Raw genomic sequence first — 18,990 nt, 5'->3', positions numbered from 1 at the left:
GGGAGTGAGATACAAAATCTAGAAGCATGTCTAAAGATTTTGCAAAACCATTTGCAATGCAAGGATTTACTGCTATTACACATTCTACCAAAGCTCACCAGTTCAGAAATTTATTAGAAACTGAAAAACCTGTTGGACAACAAAAAGAAACAGTTTCAGTAAGGAGGAAATCGCTATAAAAATAGTTTATAAAGGGTCATATTTTAATGAAACAATGAATTTAATCTTTTCTTAGACTTTACATAAGCAAAATTGAAGGTTCAGATGAGACACAGGCAGTGAGTTCTCCCACATGAAGAAGGCACAACCCAACCTAGGTGCAATGTCAGTGCACATTGCCCAGGGAGGACTCACAAGCCTGTAAATTGTTTTTAATCACTGCTAAATTAATTTGTTGGAATTTGCAACTATTTAACTTACACACATACACCCCCTTCCAAGTTCATTGATGCAGAGCAGCTTCTGCAGGCTGAGCAGCTGAGAGTCAGAGGAAGAGAAACAATGACCTGAAGTTTTTCTTATTTTGTTTCAAATGACACACTGAGGGTGTGGAGTGGGTTAAATGTATCAATATCATGAAGGGCAATAGTCTGCCAATCTGATTAAAAGCATTAGTTTTGGATTTGAAGCCTTGCAAAAGGCTATAACTTACACAGTAAGAAAACTGACAAAATACTTCTATTTGGTTCTTGCAAGATAATGGAAGCGGTAATTTTGTTTACCAAGATACGTACAGTGTTGCAACTCCTGCGCCAAGAAGTAGCTTGTTTCCAGGACTTAAATTTCACTACCTGGCAAAGAAAAACAAAGAGATGTGGAGGCTTCTCCAGTACATATCCTCTACCTTTAAAAAAAACCAAAAACGCAAGGTTGTTTATTCTTAGGCATACACACATGAAATGGTTTCAGATTCTATTTGCTCTATTCTGTTTCACCCTTATCTCTCCCATCTCTCAAAAATTTCTGCCCAAACATCAACATGAAGCAAGGAACTGTCTAGTCAACCAATGTAGGCCACGTGATAAAGCAGAAAGAAAAACAGTTTTCCTGCTATTTGCTATGGCTGCTCCATTTCTACCTGTCTAGACACCATTCCAAATACACCCATATAATCCATACCCTGCTCCCATCCCCCCAAGAAAAATCAATAACACCTCCAATATCCCATACAACAAGAAAATAAAGAAACATTCTTGAAAATCTCTGAAAGCACCGGTGTGCGTTGCAAGGCTATCTCTGAATCCATGCAGAAATACCTAAATTTTGACACTTAAAAATTTGTTTTCATTGCATACAAGTGGTCTGGTCAATGACTAAACTTCAAGGTCATCATAGTATTGAGTTATCCTCTTGATGGCTCCTAATTCAAAGACAAGCAGAATTACACAAGGAGCTTGTAATCAAGAGCTGCATTACATGGGATGATGATGATCATTTCATCCACTATTGCACTTTTCCTAAAGTGCAGGACTGGAAAAAAAAAAAAAAAAAAAAGCCATTTTCCCAGTTCTGTTCCATCTTATATAGATTGTAATCACCAATCAGAAAGATGCAGCTTTTACCATTTCTTTTTCTCAATACTATTCTGAATAATCAGTAGACATTGTCAACTGCTAAATGCTCCTGAAGGCATAACTGAGGACAGGAAAAATAATCTTGATTAACTGCATGGTCGCATCTGTCTCCCCCAGACATCCAAAACAGGCAATTCTGTCATGCAATGTAATAAGCAGCATCTTGTAAAATAAAATAAAAGAAAAAAAAATAAAAAAATACCAACAAACAAAAAATAGAATATTATCTAATTGGACACAAGCTTTCATCCGTCAAATGTGGAGACAGTTGAGAAAGAGTCAAGACTTGAAGTTAATTTGTCCATTCCTTTCGTAGTGTGAGAGATAATCACTAACTATCTACATCATTATAAAAGTATGAAATATAGCAGACAACAGCTTATTGGTTTAAGAGTAGGTAAAATAAATAACAATAGCAGCTTAATTCCTAGTTCCACAGTTACCATTGCCCCTTATTTTCCCTTCTCATGACTTTTATAAGCTGCTTCATTTAGAAAAGATTACATCTAAGCCAGCTCTCTTCCCACTATCAAGCAAGAAGGAAAAGAGCACAGTCGCTGCATTAGCATCTACCAAGTTCCTGCAGGCAGCTTCAGGTAGAACAGATTAAAGGCAAACACTTGCACAAAGATTTGTCAGCAAGAAGTTCTTAAACAACATAAATTAAAATGACTGCTTGGTAGATGGGATAGCAGTCTTAAACCCAAAAACCACAAATCTGAGACATCACCCAGTTATGAAATATTTATCCCTGCTACACCTCGGTGAAGTTACCCATCACTGAAAATGGTCCCAGCTATCCAGCAGCCAGATTCTTGCACTTCAAAAGCAACTTGCTGATCATCAAATGACTTCTTGCCGCCTGTCCGGCAGACCCTGGAACATCCCGCACAGCAACACACCAGCTTTCCTCCTTTTGCTGAAGAGGCTGGGGATGTTCAAAAAGCAGGATTACCAGAAACTTCCCCCTCATCACTTCCTCTTCCCAACCACGTTCTTTCCAAAAAATTGTCACTGAAACAACCAATCAGCCGTTCCACAGAGTTCTCATTTTCCTGCAGAGATTTGAGTTTTTCAGTCATTCTTCTCACCAAGTCAACTCTAACATAACATTTTAACTCTGAACTCAGCACTTGGCTTCAATTTAAAACAATGATTGATCCTAAAAATGTCACAATGCAAAAACATGAATTTACAAAACAAATGGTTTCAAATTGTGATGAGATTCAGACTTTTAAAAAGTTTAATTTCTCACAAGAGCACATCTTTCCAGACCACTCAACTTCAGTGGCTTCAGTGCTGTTCTAACTATCTCAAGGAAGCCTGAATAAGCTCTGGAAACCCTTGACTGTTCCATAAGCACTAACTTAATTCTTAAGATATTCTCAAATAAAAGTATGAAAACAAGGATGATGAGAAGGTTAAACTCATGCAGTGTCACAGAAAAGCCTCTGTGAAGATGAAAAGTTCAGAGAAATACCTGCTTGCTCTCCATCTCTTTCTCCAGATCAGCTTTTCAGAAAGTAGTCTGCATACCCCTAGGAAACACTGCACTACACTGTCAATGTCACCGAGTTCATATGAGAAATTCACTTTTGAGCAGGATATCCCAGTGATCCCCACTTTTTATGCCTTGATTTAATTCTTAAAGTGGTTGTAGAGCACATGAGCTCATTTCCTTTCAGGTGAATTTAAACCAGAGGTGCAACAACTGCTTATGGGTGCTCAGTCCACAGGATCAGACTAGAATAGTCTCAGGTGAACTCACTACACATGCAGCACAGGTATTGGACCCTCTCCACCAAATGTTTGCCTTCAAGATCACCTGAAAATGAGCTCCAGTACTCCCCAACATATACACAGGCAGTAAGGGTTCCTCCAGAGGCAAGATACCTGTTAGCGCTTAACCACCAACATAAATGAAATTTTTGAAATGCTCTCACTGGAGAATTTCATTCTTCCTAGTTCTATAAATCAATAAGGTCAAACCCAACTGCCCTGGATAGTTATTACGAAGAATAGCTATTCATATATATATTTTTTGAGAAGCAGAAAACTGCACTTGTTCTTTTTGCCTCTCTGCCAGAGGCAAAAAATAAGGTTAACTTCACAGTCCTGCTCCAAAAGCCACTCTGAATTCTTTGCAAGCTCTGCATCCCTAACCAGTGAGCATAGCATAAGCACAATAGTTTGTGCTTATTTTTTCAAGGCAAATGAAATACAACACTGCAAAGGGAAACATATTTAAGAAACTTACAGTAGTAGAAATTGAAGGGTATCTGCAAGTCCACAGAGAAAGTGCTGAAAGTGCAATTTTCATTTTGACTGTCCTACATAAATGATTAATCTTATGTCAACTATAGTAATTGCTGCTCAGCTTCTCACATCATCACAGCTGCAGGAGAACAAATTCAGAATTAAATATTTACATGAAACAATCAAAACCTGCTTTAGATTGCTATACCCACCAGCTACTAATTCAATCACATTTGATTCAATCACCTTGAACTAAACTTAAAGCTTTCAGCCATTCCGTACTCACATGTATTCTCAAAATATGACAACCTTGCACTTTTAAAATTTTATCATACCAAAAATCCTCTTTGCTTCATTTCTAAAAGTGCAGCTATTTAAATCAAATATCTATCTTAATTTCCTAACAAAGGGAAGAAAACAACCTCGCCTCACCTTGCCTTTCAATAAACATGCCTGTGTTTTACAAAGCCTTCATTGAACAAAAATACATCTAGTCCCAGACACTATAGTTGCCTAAAAGCCATCTTGCTTCCTTAAAAATAGGTAACTGGTTAACAGTCGCTTAAAATTCCTTATTACATGCCCATTTTGAAACATGCAGGAGCAAGCTAAAATTGTAACTGAATACAGAATCAAACAAGGACAGGTTTAGTATTGCAGCACTAATACACTATTTCAAAGACTTTAGTACTTCTGTGATGCAGCAGCCTTCCTATATTCAAAAGAAGAGAATGGCAATGTACCATGATTTGTCCCCTGGTCTCTCAATGTGGTATTAGCAGCTTAGTAGCCTTTGGAAAAGCTAAACACACTGATTGAAGGCAAGTCCTTCCCTCCGATGAAACCAGCATTCACAGAACTTCCAGCGTTCAGAAAAATGCATGAGCCAGAAGTGTGGTATCTTCACAGCTTCTCCAAGCCAGCCTTTGCACATGATAGTACAGAACACGGAACTATTTTATAAAAGCTAAATTACTGCAAAACACAAAAAAAGTGCCAGCTTCAACAAGAAGAAAAACGTTCATTTATCTTAAGTTTCTGGTCCCTCTTAAGGGGTCTGCCCCTTTAGCTTCCTGCTTAAAAACAAAGAACAAGAGAATTATAGGAGCAGGGACAAACGCAGCACAATGCTAGTTCAGGATAGCACATTCTCTCTGTCTTTTGCATGAATTTTATTATCCAATCATACAGGTCACAAAAAAGCTGCTGCACGCTCTAGCCCAGCTGTAAAGGGAGTATCCCTGAGGCATCTACCCAGAGACAGACAACCTGCAGGCAGCCCTAAGGCACACACTCCAGCTCTTTGCAGATCCAAAAGCATCTCACTTTGCCAGATGAGGGCCGGGTGTTTGGAGGATTCGTGCAGAACACAGCTGGTCAGAGGTGTGATCTTTCCCTCAAGAGGAAATTCTGAGGGAAATAGTTTCTAAACTGTTCTAAACTTTGTCATCTGGTGAAACTTGAGACACCAACTGCACTGCTTCCTGGCTGCACAGCAAGAACCAGGCAACAGAAGGTGATATATCAGAGGTAACAGAAAGTTAGAGGTAGCAACAGAAATAACTCCAGCCATTGCCAGCCAGGAACTTCTTTTCCATGAGAAAGTAAAAAACAAATCAGTCAGTAGTGACAAAATGCTGGTTAACAGGCTGTGGCAGATGACTGATCACCAGGTGCCCACCAAAGCTGCTCCATTGCTCTCCTTAGGGGTACAGGGGAAAGAAAATATAATTAAAGGCTCATGGGTCGAGAAAAGGATAGGGAGAGACCACTCACCAGTTTCTGTCATGGGCAAAACAGACTTGACTTGAGGAAATAATTACCAATAATATCAGCATAGGATAATGAGAAATAAAATGAAATTTTAAAAACACCTTCCCCTCTCTTCTCCCTGGGCTTAACATCACTCCTGATTTTCTCTGCCTCTACCCTCCAGCAGCACAGGGGGACAGGGAATGGGGTTGTGGTCAGTTTATCACACATCTCTGCTGCTCCTTCTTCTTGAGGAGTGGGACACCTCACACTCTTCCCCTGCTCCAGCATGGGATCCCTCCACAGCCGACAGTCCTCCATGAACTTCCCCAATGGCAGTCCTTGCCACAGGCTGCAGTTCTTCATGAACTGCTGAAGCATGGGCTCCTCTCTCCACAGGGTCACAGGTCCTGCCAGGAGTCTGCTCTAGGTCTTCACAAGGTCAGAGCCTTCTTTGTGCATCCCCCTGCTCTGGTGTGGGGTTCTCCATGGGCTGCAGGTGGACACCTGCTCCCCCATGGAACTCCATATGCTGTAGGGGCACAGCAGCCTCACCATGGTTTGCACCATGGGCTGCAGGGGAATCTCCTCTGGCACCTGGAGCACCTCCTGCTCTCCTTCTGCACTGACCCTGATGTTTGCAGGGCTGCTTCTCACATATTTTCACACTGCTTTTCAGATGCATTTCTTCCTGCCCAATAACTTTTTCCCTTTCATAAATCTGTTACTCCAGAAGCGCTACAATCATTGCTGATGGCCTTGGCCTTGGCCAGTGGTGTCCATCTTGGAGCCGGCTGGTTTTTGCTCCATCAGACACAGGCAAAGCTTCTGGCAGCTTCTCACAGAAGCCACCCCTGTAGCCCCCCTGCTACCAAAGCCTTTCCACACAAACCCAATACACAGGCATATAATTCTGCAACGCAAGGTGTGTTACTTGCCAATAACATATTAAATCAATAGTTAAATGGCTCAGTCACAAATCAATACAACTAACTCAGTTTTCTTACTTATACATAAACATCCCAGATGATTTAAGATACAGCACTAGATTTACCTTGTCAGGGCAGAGTCTGGGAGCAGATGACGTCTGCGCAGTCACACTCTCAGAGCTCCATCTGCAGATCTGGAAAGCAAAATGTTAGGTGGCCTATGCCAAAGTCATCAGGCTACTCCCACGTAAGAAATACTGCATTTTACCATCCAAAGCTGCTTATCTAAAGGTCTTTATATGCCACAGTATGGCAGATTTAATGTTCCACACTTTATCAGGCAAACTGCCATCATCCTAGAAACCGAAGATCATTTTGCTCTGTGCAGGTAAAAAAAAAGAAATTGATCAACCAAAAGGTGGTTCACATTTTGCGGCAATTGCAGAAGTTATTCAAGAACATGCTTAATCTGTCAGCAGTCCTAACAAAACTAAGACACTCATGCCAACCCAATTCAGCAAGGTACATATCCATGTTTATGTTCACACCAAAAACATTTTCTGCCCACTAATTAAAACATCAAGATGGTTGAAAGAACAAAATGAGATGGCAAAATCTATCAAAATACTGATCTTAGATACTGATTCAAATATTTAAACTAAGTTTCCATTAAGCTTCAGATAGGAAAAAAAAATCATCTATTATGCATAACACTTGAGTGATTGCACATTCCAGTAAGAATAGTACAGATGTTTAAACTCATGAAGCCAAAATATGCTCATAGAGTTCCAAATTCTTTTAGGGAACAAAGATTTTAATGCACTTTGATTACACAAAGGTTGGGTTGACTTGTCGTTGGGTCTTCTAACATTCTCATTACATCAGCTCTTCTTGTCCCCCAAAGCCTTTGCATTACATTTACCAGATACAAGCCTGAAATGTTGAAGCCAAAATTACTGAAGATCTGACAGAATTCTTTCATCTCCAGAGGTGCCTGAGCAGGGTAGAAGAAAGAGACCCAAAACAGCTCTTCAGCCTTTTGCCCACAGTGTCCACTGCAGCTTCAGCTTTTCAGGCACCTCTATGCTTCAGTTTTTAATTCCTTAGCCACATGTTGTAGCTTAATGAAGAGACCACCTCACAGGTAAAACCTTACTGCTTGTGACATTTCCTATGCTGCAGCAAGGAAAAGGTAAAGTATCTTTAGCTGAGTACCATACTCTGGTTCCTAGGGCCCGTTTCCCTAAACTACATACAGTTTCTATGTAAACTGCCTATGCATGGATAGGCAGCTTTCGTAACAAAAAATATAAACCAAATCTAAATCCCAAATAGATTTATAAAAGAAATTATGTGTGAACCACTGTGTGAATCCCTTTAACAGCAGTAGTCACCTACAAGTAATTCTATGGAGAGTACAGCAACAGTCACCACATATAACATGTGACTTAAACACAGCCACAAGGAATGGAAAAATTCAGCACAAATTCTTCTGACAAATCAGGAAAAATGTACAGGTAAGTGCAAGCTATACAAAAGGAGTGCTGAAATATTCCACAAGTCTGCTCCAGATTTTTCCAACAACTGATACTGTACTGCAGAGAAATACATTAGAATACATAGAAAAATGTTCACCAGCAAAATGATATGCCATTTTTTTGAGATTAACTGAATCAGCATTCAGTTACACTAACTTTACTACAGGGAAACAGATGAACCTCGACTGCATCCCCTGGCTCACTGGCTGGTGTAACCCAAAACATCCCAGGTGGATTAATCAGTATGCACAGCAGCAAAATTTATTTGTTATTTATTATCCAGGGTGAAGCTGTTTCTGAAGTCTCTACTCCTCTGAAAGGAGAAAGTAAACTTGAATATATACTTGAGAAGAGCAAGAACTGCACAAGGGCTGGATATGGTTGGAATAGTCTTTGATATCCATCCTATAATCTCATATATTGAATGCCCTATGTAGCTTCTACAAATGGACTGAGCTGAAACATCACAAGCTCTTAAATTAGAGCTTTAGGCACAGACCTAAAGCCAGACTGACAGGGTCTATCTATCTGTACTGAAGTTTTGGTTTAGTTAGAACTGTCACATGTCTAATGTTAAAATGAAGTTGTTAAACTAATTTACAACATTCTAAGTGTGTGAAGTGCATGACTGAGGCACTGTTTCCAGAACAGGAATATAGGTGTCACTTTGAGAAATCAAAATATCTTTTTCTTTTGAAAGGTAAAATTCTCTGCATATGCAGATTCAGCTATAACTTCAGCCAAATGAATTCCTATATTCTACAGTTACAGTTAATACACAGTAAAGACTAGCTTTAGTAACAAAATTATAACTGCAGGGAGCTGTACACTGAACCACCTTCTGCAGACTTCTACAAGCATATGGACACCTATAATCCTCTCTCTAAAAACAGAAAACTCTACTACTTCTAAGGTATTAACAGGCCAACACATCTCCTGGATTTGTGAATGGAAATAACATGGCTTCAGAAAGACCAGCATTACATTCCCTGGCAATTCCATATATTAATAAGAAACTAGCAGCAGTCATAAAGCATTTGTGATGTTATCCCTCAAGGCCCATGAGATGACACTCCATGTTTAACACACACACGAAGACAGGATCAGCTAGGTACATTCAAGTCATTCCTGGCTCTCCTTAGATTGCCAAGGTAGAAATGTGATAGATTGCTGCAACTCCAATTTTTGTTGACTAAAACATACCAAAGCGAGGGCAGACTGCCCCACTGCTGGGCTGTCCTCCCTCCCCTGCCCCAGTCCCAGCCCAACCTCCAGGGCTCTGCTGAAGGCCCATGTTGTACCAGGGCAGCTGCTGCAGAGACTGTGCCCTGCAGAGCCCCACCGCTTGATGGCAGACACTGAGCAGACATCCACCATCTTTAGCAGAGTTTGGCTGATCTCTAATTGTTTACAGATTTACACAATTTCCTTAACAGATTCTTCCTCCAAAAGTAACCAATGCCTGTCCGCTCATAGAAACAGCCCCTGGAATAGATGGGGCCCATCCTGATCCAACACAGCAATCCCCCCCAGATGTCATTTTGGTTAAAGGAAGGCTACTAAATAAATTAGGAAGGTCCTGACCCTTTATACAGTTGCCTATTCAGGACACTGTCACTATCCAGCTCGTATTCTGCACCTAGCCACAACAGTCCCCTAACATTTTACAGCTTCTCAGTCTAATAATAACTAATAAGAGGGAAGCCCAAACAACTTGCAGGGCGCTCAGAACAGCAGCATGGGCAGTGAGCCATGAACAGAGCACAGGCGTACAACAGTTGCACTTGTCATAGCCACTGAGAGTAATTAGTATGTAAAATTATTCAAGGGTATCAAGCAAAAAAATAGACTTCTTATAAAGTAAAATTTCTCACTCCCAGTGGTGACTATCAGTGCTGTTGAGTTGTAATAGCTCCCAAGAGATGGCAAATATATACATGCACTTTTAATCACTGCAGAATGCTGACACCTGGTTCCATCCCTAATCATATTGAAAGGCCTTTTTCATATACTGAATCTAATAGTCACTCTCTCATACACATATTTTCAACACAAACTCTTTTTATATATCAATGCTAACATAATGACTGTTAGTTATCAAAAAGTTTTTCAGAAAAAGCTTCCTGCAAAGTACTTCAAATTGAACTTGAATAAGCACTTCTCTGCAGAAAAGTGCTCTACTGGGACTTTAAAAGCAACTCTAAAATCAGTTTCTTTCTTAACCTGAGAAAGCTAATGTTCTCCGCTCCCTGACTTTGCTCAGCTCCCTTGTAGACATTTTGGTTATTTGCTCCTGCACCTTTCACAAGCCCTGACCATTCAAAATATTAGCATTGGGGCAGAACTCGTAACAGAAAAACTTTGCATTTTGGAGCTGTCAATGCAAACAAAACTAGACTGTGGCCTTAGTCCAAGGAAGCTTATTTTCTAGGTAAATCCTTCAGTTGATAAGCTGTGTTGGAGAGTCTTTCCATGATGCAAAGTAGAAGCTCACTCTGAGGTACCCTCTGTATTCTCTGGGAAGCTGGAAAGGCAGGCTGGAGGCCAGTAAGTATGATCAAAGGGACTTGCATGCTTGAATTTCTCCTTGAGTTTTCCTGCTTAAGAATGCCAAGGTAAAACTGAGTTTCTATGTCTTTGGTATGAAATCAGATCCTAGAAGTCCCCAAAACCAGAACTGAATTAATCAAAATTACTTGCAAATCAGAGTACTTTGCTTCATGTGGCTTAAGATGAGAAACTATGAGAGACAGTGGCCTTCTGCAGTAATGGAGCAGAATATTAAAAGGCCTTTGAAAAGTCCCACCAACAGGTTGAGGAAGGTGATTCTTTTCCTCTACCCAACACTGTTGAGGCCACACCTGGAGTGCTGGGCCCAGTTCTAGACTCTCAAGTACAAGAGACACATGGAAATAACAGAGAGAGTCCAGAAAAGGGTCACAGATATGATGAAGGGATGGGAGCATCCCTGTTATGAGAGAAGGCTGAGAGCTGGGACTGTTCAGCCTGGAGAAGAGAAGGTATAGGGGGATGCACAAATACCTGAACACAGAGTGCGAAGAGGATAGAGCCAGATTCTTTTCAGTGGTGCACAGTGATAGGACAAGAGGGAATGGGCATAAACTGAAACACAGGTGGCTCCACCTGAAGATAAAGAAACAGTGCTTTGCTGTGAATGTGACTGAGCACAGGTTGGCCCAGAGAAGCTGTGGAGTCTCCTTTGTTGGAGATATTCAAAAGCCATCTGGAAATGGTCCTGGGCAACTGACTCTAGCTGGCCTTGCTTAAGCAGAGACAGGTTGGACCAGATCACCTCCAGAGGTGCTTTCTAACCTCTATCACTCTGATTCTGTACTGACATGATGTTATAATTCCCAGTCCTAATCCAGTAGGCCAGGGGGTGGGGATGATGGGGAAGACACACACAAGAAAACAAAACAAAACCCCACACTAAATTAAGCTACCCACTTTGCACTATATACAAAGGAAGACCAGGCTCAGTGCCTATGAGATGATTTTGCTATTCTGTTTACACCATTGCCATAGTTAAAAAAAACAGAATACTAAACTTTTCTATCTCATGGTCTGCATGAGCTCCATATTCCTACCCTACCTTCCCCCTTTAAAAAAAGAAAAAAGAGTGCCAGCCTTTACCTCTTCAAGATGTCATAACTGAGCTTAACAGTTACAATCAGTACGTAACGGTAACTAATATTACTGTGCTGCACGGTAATATAGAATCATAGAATAGTCAGGGTTCGAAAGGGCCTTAAGATCACCTAGTTCCAACCCCCCTGCCATGGGCAGGGGTACCTCACCCTAGACCATGTCACCCAATGCTCTGTCCAACCTGGCCTTGAACACTGCCAGGGATGGAGCATTCACAGCTTCCTTGGGCAACCCATTCCAGTGCCTCACCACCCTCACAGTAAAGAATTTCTTCCTTATATCCAAACTGAACTTCTCCTGTTTGAGTTTAAACTCATTCTTCCTTGTCCTATCATTACAGTCCCTGATGAAGAGTCCCTCTCCAGTGTCGTTGTAGGCCCTCTTCAGACACTGCGAGGCTGCCATAAGGTCTCCACACAGCCTTCTCTTCTGCAGGCTGAACAGCCCCAACTTTCTTAGCCTGTCAAATATTAGTTACTGACAGCCACAGAAAACTTTTACAAAGTCTCAGGGTGAAGTCTCAGGTAATTGTTATGACAATGACATCTTGAAAAGTACAAAAAGGTAGTTAGAACGTAGGAAGTCTCTCTTAAATTAAAAGTCTTATTTAATTCTGTACTTAAATCCTCAGTTCTGGCTGCTCTCCAAGTGCACAAAACAAGCTAGCAGTTTGCAAGTGTGAGTATAACATGGATAATCACAGGTGAATGTCACATACAGTCCAAATAATTCCATTTACCACTCAATAAATAAGAGATTAATAATTTATTCTTACAAGAAAGTGAATTTCGAGAAATCATATTATTTTTTTCCCTTAGTCATAAATTCATATTTACACCCAATGCAGTAGAGAATTGGGTGTAAATATGAACACTTAAATATTTAACTGAAAAATATTGATCCCTTTTATTAGGCATGAAAAGCATTTCACTTCATGCTGGAAGCGAGGGCAAACATAAACATTTTAAAACAGTGGGATTTAAAATATTTACTCTGAATAAAGAATAGTAGCAAGCTGTGAATACATAATTAAATCAAAGTAACAGTATGCTATCCTACTACTCTGGTAATACATTTCCCTCCCATCAAACACCACCACTGATTTAAAACACTTCCATTACATAGCATTTTCCTTGTACCTTTTTCCTTCACAATCCCTGTTTTCCCCATTTTAAAACTGAGTTTTGCATGAGCTTAAGAAACAAAAGAATACAAGACCAAAAACAAAGAAAATCAAGAATAACTTTCAAACCTACAAACTGTTATAATTATTATTATGATTAGTCACATTGGATTTAAGAAGGCTGATACTTGGTGAAAGAAAGACTGCAAGAGTTAATGTATTTTTAAAAAGATACCAAACAAAGTAAAACAATTGTTTATTCCGGTTTTAAAATTCATACACTCAAGTTTCAATTTGTAGCTGCAGAGACTAGCGTATCAATACAAATCAACTTTACATATTTCACCTAGATACTTCTGGAAAGGCAGTCAAAACAAGTAAGAAAATCACACACATATCTGAAGGTACAGACCACAGGTAACAGAGTTATAGGAAAACTTGATCTTACAGAAACAAGAATTCCTAAGGCATTTTCCCAGTTTACTAGAAAGATTTTTCCAACACATTCAGTATGGGAGAGGAGGGGAGGAAATCAAAGAAAAATTGTGGTTTGCGTCAGTAAGTTTTAGGACCACATAAGATAAGGACACTAATTTGATCTTTGAATGCTACAGTGAAAGAAAACAAGCTCAATCCAGAGGTCAGAATTATGAGCTAGATTTTCAGCTCATTCGTGGTTACTGAGAATCATAGTCATATATTTGTGCAGCCACTACATACAGCTGTTGCTTTACTGCCATGGTGCTATGCAAGAGTAATAAACACCTCTATTTGGAGCTCTCAATTATAGATGACAAACTATAAATCACTAGCTTGTTGCAGCATCAGAAGCCTCAAGATGCAATCCATTATGTCTAGATCCCAAGAAATAAATTAATCCCTCTGTTTTGTTTAGCAGAAGACATGGATTTATTACATTTATTTATGAGCATGATACTATAGCAAGAAACAATTAGGGCCATACTTATCTTGAGTATTGCATTCTTCTGCCATTACCTATACTGTTTTGCACTGATACCTTTCGATACCCATCCTATGCAAGCATAAAACAATGCATGGTACAAGGCAGTGAAGAAGCAATTACTGTATCTTAATATAAAATGAATCCCATGGGATATTTACTCACATGGAGAAAAGTCCTATTCATGAATTCCATGAACTAAAAAAAAAAAAAAAAAAATATAATCCAGTCACATAAGATTATTAAATGCTCACTGAAAAGCATCAACTACCTACATACATATGTGTGTTATCTGCAGATATGCACAAATATATTTTATGCAAATACCTAGCTATTGGAATCTAGGCAGAAATGGTTCTTCAGATGCTCACTGTTATGAATAATACTACAAAAAGTACTGAAACACATTTGGAAACTTAAGATCTCAAATGAACCGTGAGAAGCACTCTTCAGTGTCAGTAAGAAGACAATCAGAATTTGACAGGGGTAAAAAACACCCTGGGGTACTGAAGAAGGGTTTCCCACAATTACTGTATTTCACTATTCTCAACGCTCACCCATGTTGTTTTACAATATAATGGTAATAGAAGTCAGGCATGCAGGCATGAACTTTTTTAATGGAAGACAAAACTGGCTGGGCTATGGAGACACTCTGCCAGGAAGAACAGCAGGTGAACATATTAGTCATTTGTGTATCGTAAGTAACCATATCCACAGCAGGACTAAATTACTCTTCAAACAAACTTCCTTGACCATCATTACTGTGATCACCAATAGTCCAGCTGAGCAGATAAAGTTCCAGACTGTCTATGCATGTTAAAAAGGCAATGAAAAATGTTTTGTTGTTTCCTATGAGAAAGGCGCTGTGATGGTCTAGGAACACCATCTCAAAACTCTCAGGAGATGAGAGGCTGAGCCCCTGTTTGCAATGAGCACCCTGTTGTCACTTTCAGATAACGTTGGAGAGTCAGAGCAGGGACTGCTCTGTCTGCCTTGAGGCCTCAAAGATCAGCTGCACCGAGACTGTAACAAACTGTCTGGAGACAGCAACAAACTGTCTGGAGACAGTGACAGAAACACTGTGTTGCCCATCAGGGCACAATGTGAACCGTGCCTGGGCCGGATCCCCTGCCAATGAGTCTGATCTGCGGGAGAGTTCCAAGAGAGCCTGACTTTATAAAAAGTGCTGCACACCCCTCCTCCCTGGACCACAGCAGGATCACTGACTACAAGGACTGCAACTGAAAGGACTACCATTGAAAGGATTTTAACTCACTGACCAAGGAGATAGAATCATAGAATCATAGAATAGTTAGGGTTGGAAAGGACCTTTCCAAAAAGCGTGAGGCTTTTCCTATCTGTCTATGGAGTGCTTCATCCGCAGGTTCTCCTTGATCAGGCGGTCTGTAACAGATCCCCACAGTAATGTCTCCCATAGCTATATTCCCTTTAACCCTGACCCACAAACTCTCTGTGGACTGCTCACCTGTCCCCAGACAGAGTTCCATACTCTCCAGCCTATCCCTAACATAAAGGGCAACTCCCCCTCCCCGCCTGCCAGGCCTGTCTTTCCTAAAGAGCCTGTAACCTTCCATTCCAACATTCCAGTCATAGAAGCCATCCCACCATGTTTCTGCGATGCCTATTATATCATACCCCCATAGACGTGCACACATCTCTAATTCCTCTTGTTTGTTCCCCATGCTATGGGCATTTGTATAGAAGCATCTGAGCCGAGCTCCAACTGAAGCCGGCTCATTGGCTGGAGCGGCTGGGATATCTCTACAGTGCTCCAAGCATTTATTATAGGTGCTGGCAACTGACTGGGTGTGTTGGAATGGAATGATGCCCCCCTCCCCCAACACATCTAGTTTAAAGCCTCCTTGACCAGTCTGGCAAGCCTCCTACCAAAACTGCTCTTTCCCTCCTTTATCAGACCAGCTCCACCAGCCCCCACTAGACCTGGCCTACAAACTTGGGTCCCGTGTTCAAGACACCCAAACCCCTGACTATGACACCACCCTTTTAACCAGTTATTAACCTGGCTAATCCTCCTAGCTTTTTTTAGGTCCTCCCCTGCATCCTGGAGGATGAAAAGACATCTGAGCTCCAGAGCCCCTAACCACCTCCCCCAGGGCTCTGTAGTCCTTATGTTCCCCAGGCTACTACTATCTATGTCCCTAGCACCCACATGTATCACCAGGAGTGGGTAATAATCCATGGGATTTACTAGAGCAGGCAGCCTCTCTGCCACATCCCTGATCCGTGCCCCCGGTAGGCAACACATTTCCCTTGAGACGGGGTCTGGACGGCAGACAAGTGCTTCTGTCCCTTTCAGTGTAGAGTCCCCTACTACTATGACCCACTGCTTTTTCCTAGCAGCACCAGTAGAGATCTTCTTTACCAGTGCAGCAGCCGGCTGTTTCTGGCTCGAGTGCGTTTCCTCATTAGCCCCCTGCAGGACAGCAAAGCGGTTCTGTGTGGGGACAGGGGATTTAGGGGGAAGCCCCTTGCTTTTGGTTGTCCTTTTCCTTTTTTTTTTTTTTTGGGTTTTTTTTTGGTTTTTTTTTTTTTTTGTCACTAATTCCCAGTTTCCCAGGTTAACGGTCTCCTTCTTTCCTTCATGAGGTAGAGGTGAAGCTCGAGGCCCCTGCACAGTTTGGGCCTGGAGCAAGCATTCCTGCTTCCTCTCAGCTTCCCTGACATCTCGCAGTCTATCAACAGCATCCCGCAGCTCAGCCCCTGCCGCAGGAGGACCTCCACCAGGGAGCACCGAGTGCAGCCCTGCCCATTGTGCACCCTCCCCTCACCAGACCAGTGCAGGCACTCTCTACACCCCGAGCTCTGCACTGCAGCCTCCCCTCTCGTCGGCTCTCTCTGGGTGCCTACGCTGGCCACCGCCGGGGCAGCCAGAGCAGAGCTCCCGGACCGGGCCCTCATCATACGACGAGTGCTCACCATACCGCTCGCCTGCCCGCACGAACTACCTCACCGCGCTCCCTGGGGCAGGTTTTTACCCACTCAGGGCTGGTGCCGCTGCTTCAGGCTCCGCCCCGTGTGAGTCAGCTGCTCGCTCTCGTCAGCTGAGCTGCCGGCTCCCGGGCAGGTCCTGTCGAGGACTTGAGGCTCCCTCGGTGGCTCTTGTCGCTCTGAGTTGAGGCTCCTGGACGCTGATCTCCCCCCCGCTCCGGTGTTGAAGGCGTCCTCTCTCGAGCTACTCACCTCAGCAATTGATGTTGCTGGATCCACAGATCAGTGATCCTATTTCTTTGTTTTGTTTCCTTCTCTCCTTCCTTTCTCCTTTTCTCCCTCTACTTCTTATCTTCTACAAGAATAACAGCTTGTCAAGACTTTTGTTTCTCCTGACACAGCTTTAGGGAAGTTTATAAGAAAATTAATGGTTAATTTTCAACATCTGGAGGGCCTGCGGTTTCTCCTGCTAGCTGCATAGAGTATGGTAAAAGATCAGCTCCCCACACACCCACCAAGCAGGCAGGACATCGAAATTGGCGTAGCTGGCAGGATCCTCTGTGAGGATTGGTTCGGAGGTTTTTTGTTTCAGGGATAATAACAGTGAAGTGCTGAACAAAGGAGGGCTGATTTTCAGTCGAAGCTGAAATCTTCAGCAGAGGGTCTTTGCAACCCAGGAAATGCCTGATTTTGACTGGTCCCCATTATTGGAGGTGGCTGGTCTTTTCTCCCAGGTGACAAGTGATGGGACAAGAGGTAATGGTCCTAAGCAGTGTCAGGGGAGGTTTGAGATTGGGTATTAGAAAAACTTTCTTCACAGAGAGGGTGATCAGGCATTGCGATCACACACTAGGCCATGTCACCGAAGGCTCCAGCCTGGCCTTGAACACTGCCAGGAATGGAGCACTCACAACCTCCTTGGGCAATCCATTCCGGTGCATCACCACCCTCACAGTAAAGAACATCTTCCTTATACCTAACCTGAACTTCCTCTGTTTAAGTTTGAACCCATTACCCCTTGTCCTATCACTACAGTCCATAATGAAGAGGAAAAAAAACAAAACAAAACAAAACAACAGAAAAAAAAAAAAAAAACACCAAAAAAAAAAAAAGAAAAAAGAAAAAAACCCCACAGCAGAGAGGGTCCGCCTTCAGCCCCGGGGGTGCTCCTTCTCCGCGGAGCGACCAGGGCGGGGGGTCGCTCTCACCATCCTGCGCTCTCCCGGCCGCCGCGGAGGGCTGGGAACCGGGCAGCCGTCACCTCCTTTTCGTCCGCTGCCGTTTCCAGCCGGACACGGCCCAAGGCCGCCGCTGTCTCTGCCACCGCCCGAGCTCCAGCCGAGCCTAGAAGCCCCTCCCGCCGCACCTGTGAATGCACTGGGGAGGCTGCGGCGGCGGCAGCGGCAGCGCGGACACCCGCCGACACGACAGCCCCGCCGTGGGGGGTGCGGCTGTACTGGGGTTCCTGCTCCCCTCGCAGCGCCACCGTCGCTCACCCTCCAGGGATAACGGTTGGACTTGATCTTAAAGGTCTTTTCCAACCTGATTCTATGATAAGCCAAAAGCCCTGCAAACACAAGCATGGATATATTCCGTATGTTAACGTTTTGACCAAAAGAAGCAGCGCACAAGTATGACATATCCAAACAAAGCTGTCATAGCACCAGACTACTGAGAAGAGCAACCAACAATAACACATCTGTCTAAAAACCAACCAACCCAAAACGTTTCCGGTCTGCAACAGGATGTATATTCTCACAAGAAACCTGAGACTGCTATTGGTAGTAGAGGTTCTTCACTGAAAAGGATCAGTAGGATTATGCAATTTAGGAAATGAATCCCCCATAAGGTTCCAGGAAGTGGTTGTGTTTTCTCATATATTTTGTATATAGGCTGATAAAAAAGCCTACAACCAATTACAACAGTAGCAACACTTACCTTCCCTCCCCACCTCATGAAGAACCATCATCTACTGGGTAGCTCAAAGGATAAATATTCACAGTGCTGCTCTAGCTACATCCATTTGCAACAGACTTGTATTACCAGTTAAGGCTTGCGCCATCCTGTACGAGAGCAGCAGCAGACCCACTCCCTTCATTACACACACCAACACTTTTAAGATTAGTACTACAGAAGACACAAACACCTTTGTGTCTTGATCCTTGCAGTAATGCAGTGAAGAGTAGCATGGATACAAGACCTAATGCAGTATGCAAGA

The sequence above is a fragment of the Pezoporus wallicus genome, unplaced genomic scaffold (genome assembly GCF_028554395.1).
Source record: "Pezoporus wallicus isolate ANWC-B61680 ecotype Strahan unplaced genomic scaffold, APGP_CSIRO_Pwel_v1 contig_2, whole genome shotgun sequence".
Lineage (NCBI taxonomy): Eukaryota > Metazoa > Chordata > Aves > Psittaciformes > Psittacidae > Pezoporus > Pezoporus wallicus.
Note: the sequence above shows the minus strand (reverse complement) of the source record.